The sequence below is a fragment of the Miniopterus natalensis genome, chromosome 15, assembly GCF_054644295.1.
Source record: "Miniopterus natalensis isolate mMinNat1 chromosome 15, mMinNat1.hap1, whole genome shotgun sequence".
NCBI classification, from domain to species: domain Eukaryota; kingdom Metazoa; phylum Chordata; class Mammalia; order Chiroptera; family Miniopteridae; genus Miniopterus; species Miniopterus natalensis.
In genome coordinates this window covers 30,247,497-30,253,310 of record NC_142095.1, presented here as the reverse complement: position 1 = coordinate 30,253,310, position 5,814 = coordinate 30,247,497, and positions in this window count along the sequence as shown.

Genomic DNA, 5,814 nt, shown 5'->3' with positions numbered 1-5,814 from the left:
TTCAACTCTCTCTCTCTCTATGAACTTGCCTATTCTAGGTACCTCATGTGAGTGGAATCCTACAGTATTTGTCCTTCTGTGTCTGTCTGATTTCACTAAGCATGCTGAAAAAGGCCCAACCATGTAGTAGTGTATGCCCAAGTTTCATTCCTTTTATGGCCAAATAATATTTCATTGCATGGACAGACACACGTTTTGTTTATCCATTAATCCACTGGTGGACACTGGCATTGTTCCCACCCTTTGGCTATTGTGAAAATGCTGCTGTGCACAGGGGTGTTGGCCTCATTATTTGTTCTTCACCCTGCCAGGCACACCTCTGCCTTGAGGACTTTGCACTGGCTATTCCCTCTGCATGGAATGTCTTTCCCCAAGAGGTCAACATGGCTTATTCTTCTCTGCTTTCAGATCTTTGTTCAAATGGTGCCTTCTCAGGGGGGCCTACTCTGACCGCCTCATTAATACTGTGACCTGGCACTCCCCATCCCCTTTACTCATTTTTTCCCCTTTTTTCTATAGCACTTATCACTTTCTAATATGCTATATAATGCACTTAATATATTTATTTTTTGGTGTCTGTGTTTCTCCACTAGAATGTCAGCTGCATGAGGGCAAGAACTGTTGTCAGGTTTAGCTCAGGCACCCCCGTAGGCAGGTGCTAAATACATAGGTTGTTGAATGAACTTAAAATTGCAGGCCACAGTCAATTTCTGAGATACACATTTTAAACTGGAGTCACAAGACCAGCTTGCGTGGCCCAGGAGTTGAGCATCGACCTATGATCCAGGAGATCGCAGTTCAATTCGCGGTCAGGGCACATGCCGGGGGTTGCAGACTTGATCCCCAGTGTAGGGAGTGCAGAAGACAGCTGATCAATGACTCTCATCATTAATGTTTCTAGCTGTCTCTCCCTCTCCCTTCCTCAATCTGAAATCAATAAAAATATATTTTAAAAAAAGACATATTTTAAAAAATAAAATAAATAAACTGGAGTCACAAGACTAATGTGTTAGATGCTCTACACATCAAGCTCTCTTAAATGCCTTAAATATTTAAAATGCCACATGTACAAATCTGAGTTGGAACTGGGGTTAACGTCTCAACGTATCTCCAGAGAGTTAGCTCAGAGGAATAAGATCTGAAGCTGACAGCCAGTGTGACAACCAGTGTGATTTTAAAAAAATGTTTTCATTGATTTTAGAGAGAGAGGAAGGGAGAGGGAGAGAGAGAGAAAGAGAAAAATCAACATGAGAGAGAAACATTGATCATACCAAACTTGCAACCTGAGGGTGTGCCCTACCCAGGAATTGAACCAGCGACCCTTCCATGCACAGGATGATGCTCACCCAACTGAGCCACACTGGCCAGGGCAACCAGTGTGATTTCTTCTCATGACCTGAGGACCTTGCTGAGCCTTTTATTCTTGTCCCTGGCCCTGGGATCATCTTGTACGTGTGTACGGCACAGTTGAGGGGGTGAATGGGGATAGTAATCTAGTTCATGACCAATTCATCAAGGACAGGGCTTGAGTCCTGGCATGGGGGCTGCATCTGCTGGAAGGAGGAGGGCCTTCACCAAAGGCCCCTATAGGATGGCAGTAGCACTGCCCAGCCCATGACCTGCAAATTGGGTGGCCTGGCAGCTCACATGCCCCCAAGTCAATCCCATATTTCCTACTTCTCAGGCCTGTTGAGGCTGCCACTCCTCACCCCATTGCCCCTCTGGATTCAATGAATGTAGTTACTATTTGATTCTATTCTCGGTTCCCATCTGGCAGGGCCATGACGCTCAAACATATTTCCATGATACCAAATAGGATCCTCACACCTCCTATGGCAGTGTCTGACTCAGCTTGACACAACTGCCAAGGCATTTGAATGACACTTCCCTTCCCTTTTCTTTATTTAACAAACATTTACATAGTCCTTCAATGTGCCAGGCAGTATTCTAGCACTTTCCAAATATTAATCTATTTAATTCTCCAGCCTAGAAGGTAGGCACTATTATTATCCCATTTTACATATGAGGACACTAAAGCTCAGATAATTTAAGTTGACTCACCCAGGATCACACAGCTACAGGACTGGGGTTCAAGTTCTGGTGACTGGCTCTGCAGTCTGTGCTTATAATCATGATACCTGACTATCTCTTAAAATTTTTCTTGTCCTTCTTGTCTCCCTTTTCCCTTTCTGGCTTCTCTCCCTCTCCTTCCTTTCCTTCCTTCTTTCCCTTCCTCCATTCTCGACTTCTTCCTGATCCTGAACAGCTGCCACCTGCTTCTCCTGGCCACCACCCAGCCTGGCACACCCTTTGCCAATTCTCTAGACCAGGCCCTGCCCTCCTGGGCCCTGCCAGTCCTTCCGTCATTACTCTCATTTTCCTGTGCCAGTGGATGGGGTATGCCAAGCTCTATCCCCTCAACCTGTCTGCTCACGACCACAGCAGCAGTTGGCAGAGGCCTGGGGAACTGGGGCTTGAGCCAGCCTGGAGGGAAGCCAGATCTTTGGGGAGTTACATACTGTGCTGCACACCTTCCCCAGACATACACTAACCTACATCATGATTTCCCTTTCCTGCTCAGGGATTTCAGTGTGATGCCAAGACATCTTGTGCTGCTTAGACAATAAGGGGCCAGAAAGAGAGAGAGACAGAGATAGAGAGAAGGAAAGATAGACAGAGAGAGACAGAGACAGAGAGAGAAAGGGAGAACCTTAAGGTGGAAGGCAAAGGTGAAAAGAGCCAGCTACACAAGATTCTACCATTAGAAGTGGCTCCCTGTAGTGCTTGGAAAAAGGAGGCATGCCTAAATATTATCACTCCAAGTGTTAATTAATTTTTCTAAGTTTCTCAAAGGACATATGTCCTTCCCTATGACCATGCCTCTGCATATGCTGTTCCCCTGGCCCAGAAGGCCCTTCTCGATCATTTCTACCTGAGGGCTCTGTTCATCCCCCTCTGGGAACCCTTCCCTAACTGCTACAGGGGATCTTATCAGCCTTCTCTTTGATGCCAGAGCATCTTCACACATGTGCACCTCTCTCTCTCTCTCTCTCTCTCCCTCTCCCTCTCTCTCTCTCTCAAACTAATTGGCTTATGAACTGCTGTATCCTCTGCCAGCTGTAGCCTCCTTGAAGACTGAGAACATCTTGCCTGATTCTGATTCTCTTCACACTCTCTATCTCTATGCTTAGTACATGGCTGGTCCCTGGAAAATGCTAAGAGATGCAGGAAGGCTCAAAGATCAGGCCTTCACAGAGGAAGGAAAAGTGGGAACTATGAAAGTCTCAAGACAAGATGACTCTGGATTCAATACATACCAGCTATGTGATCTTGGGCAAGTCACTTAACCTCTCTGTGCCTCAGATTTCTCACTTATAAAATGAGAACAATATTAGTTTGTACTACATAGGGTTATATAAGAATTCAATGAGTTAAGACATGTAGAACACATAGAACAGCAACCGGCATATGTGAATCACTCAGTAAACATTAATCATTATTATTATTAAAATGAAACTAGCAATAAAATTGCCTCAAAATTTTAGGTAATGAAAGTGATTTTGATAAACTGTAAAGCATATAAGAAGGTCTTTGCCACCATCATTCTCAAAAATATCAATAGAATGTCAGCGGCTGATCCATCATGATTTCCAGAATTAGTTCCTAAGTTATAGGCCACATTGCTACTTTTTCGAGCAAATGAAATGGTGAATGTGACACTGGCTTTTCTAAATGATAGAATGACAGGCAAAATCATGATGGTTTAATAAAAGGTGATCACCTGGCTATATGCATGGCCAGTTCTGGGGCTCATCCAGCTCCAGACATTCAAAAAGTTGTTTTCACTCCCCAAGTCCTGGCTACTAGGAGCCAAGGCAGGACCTAGTGATAGAGAGGCAGACCTGGGTCTGTTGTTTTGCTTTGACAGGTTGGCAAATCTCTTGTCTGTGCCAATACACAAAGGGGAGTCATTTTCCACTCCTGCCAACGCTGTAAAGTTAAAAAAAAAAAAAATTGGGCCTATCAGATTGAAAAAATAAAGGAGTTAAAAAGTCTCTGGAACCCATTTTATCTATGGAGATGGGAAAGCTGAGGCCCAGGAGGTGAAGAGGCCTGTTGAAAGTCATGGCCAGGGCTAGAACCCAGGTCTTTGGACCCCTAGTTCACTGCCCTTCCACTGGTGATTGCCTTCCAAAATCTTAATGCTCCTGGGAGCCCCATATCCTTAAGTGGAAGGTAATGGAGGCCCAGCATAATCAGTGCCTTGTTCAGAGGTGGAACCACACTCTAGCTCCCCACCCTCCAACCTCCCTCTGGCAACCACCAATCTATTTTCTGTATCTATGAGCTCAGGTGTACAGTGTACATGTGTGTGTTTCAAGATTCCACATATAAGTGAAATCATATGGTACTTGTCTTTCTCTGACTTATTTCACTTAGCATAAATGCCTTCAAACTCCATCCGTGTTGTCCCAAATGTCAAGCTTTCATTCTTTTTTATGAATGAAATAATATTCATTCACATATGAATAATTATTCCATTTTATTATGTAATATATAATAAATATATTACATCTTCTTTATCCTTTTATCAATGGATGGACACTTAGGTTGTTTCCATATCTTGGCTATTGTAAATAATACTTCAATGAATGTGTGTGTGTGTGGGGGGGCATATATCTTTTTGAGTTAGTGTTTTCATTTTCATCAGCTAAATGTCCAGAAGTGGAATTGTTGGATCATATGGTAGCTCTATTTTTAAGTCTTTGAGGAACCGCCATACTGTTTTCAATAGTGGCTACATCAATTTACATTCCCAGCAACAGGACACAGGGGCTCCCTTTTCTCTACACCCTTGCCAGCACTTGTTATCTTGTGTTGTTAATAGCCATTCTAATAGGTGTGAGGTGATATTTCATTGTGGGTTTTTTTTTTATTGTTGTTTTGTCCGTGTGGGAATTATACCATACGCTGTGGGAGTTTTACTCCCAGTTTTATTGAGAAATCATTGACATACATCACTGTATAAAAGTTTAAAGACATACAGCACGATGCACATATATTTGATTTACATATATTGTGAAACGATTACCACAATAGATTCAGCTAACATCCACCTTCTCTTATCGGTATGAAAAAAAAAAGCAAAAAAATGTTTCTCTCTTTGTGATGAGAACTCAGGATTTATTCTTATCATACAGCAGTGCTAGCTCTAGTCATCATGTGACACGTTACATCCCTAATACTTCTATATCTTATAACTAGAAGCTTGTACCTTTTGACCACCTTTCTGCAATTCCTCCTCCTGCACCTATTATTGTGGTTTTTATTTGCATTTGAAAATGCCGCAGATTTGACCACACTGTACACCCTCCGGATGGCTACTCCCGCTAAGTCCCCACGCTCCTGTGGTTCTAACACGAGTGTTTCCACATCCTCCGAGTCTCCTGAATATTCCTTTTCTCTCTAGCTCTCAGGAACTTTGACTCGAACTAATTTAGAACTGAAGTTGGGGGTGGGGCAGGCGGTGTCAAAGACGCCACCCCCGCCCCTGCTGCCTCATTCATTGCACACCTTGGTCAACAGTGAAAGAATTCCTGCAGGGACGCGTCCAGCTGCCCCACCTGCCCACCGGGCGCAGAGGGGCTTCCGCGCTCGGTCGGTGAGCTCCGGGGGCGGCCGGACGTCCGTCTCCGCCCCCTGGCTGCCCTCGAGGACTCGGCGCTCGGCGGACGTCTGTCAGCCTGCCTTCCGGTTTCGACGCCGCCGCAGGCGCTCCTGCCGAGTGCCGAGCAGCCGATGGAGATGGCGTCC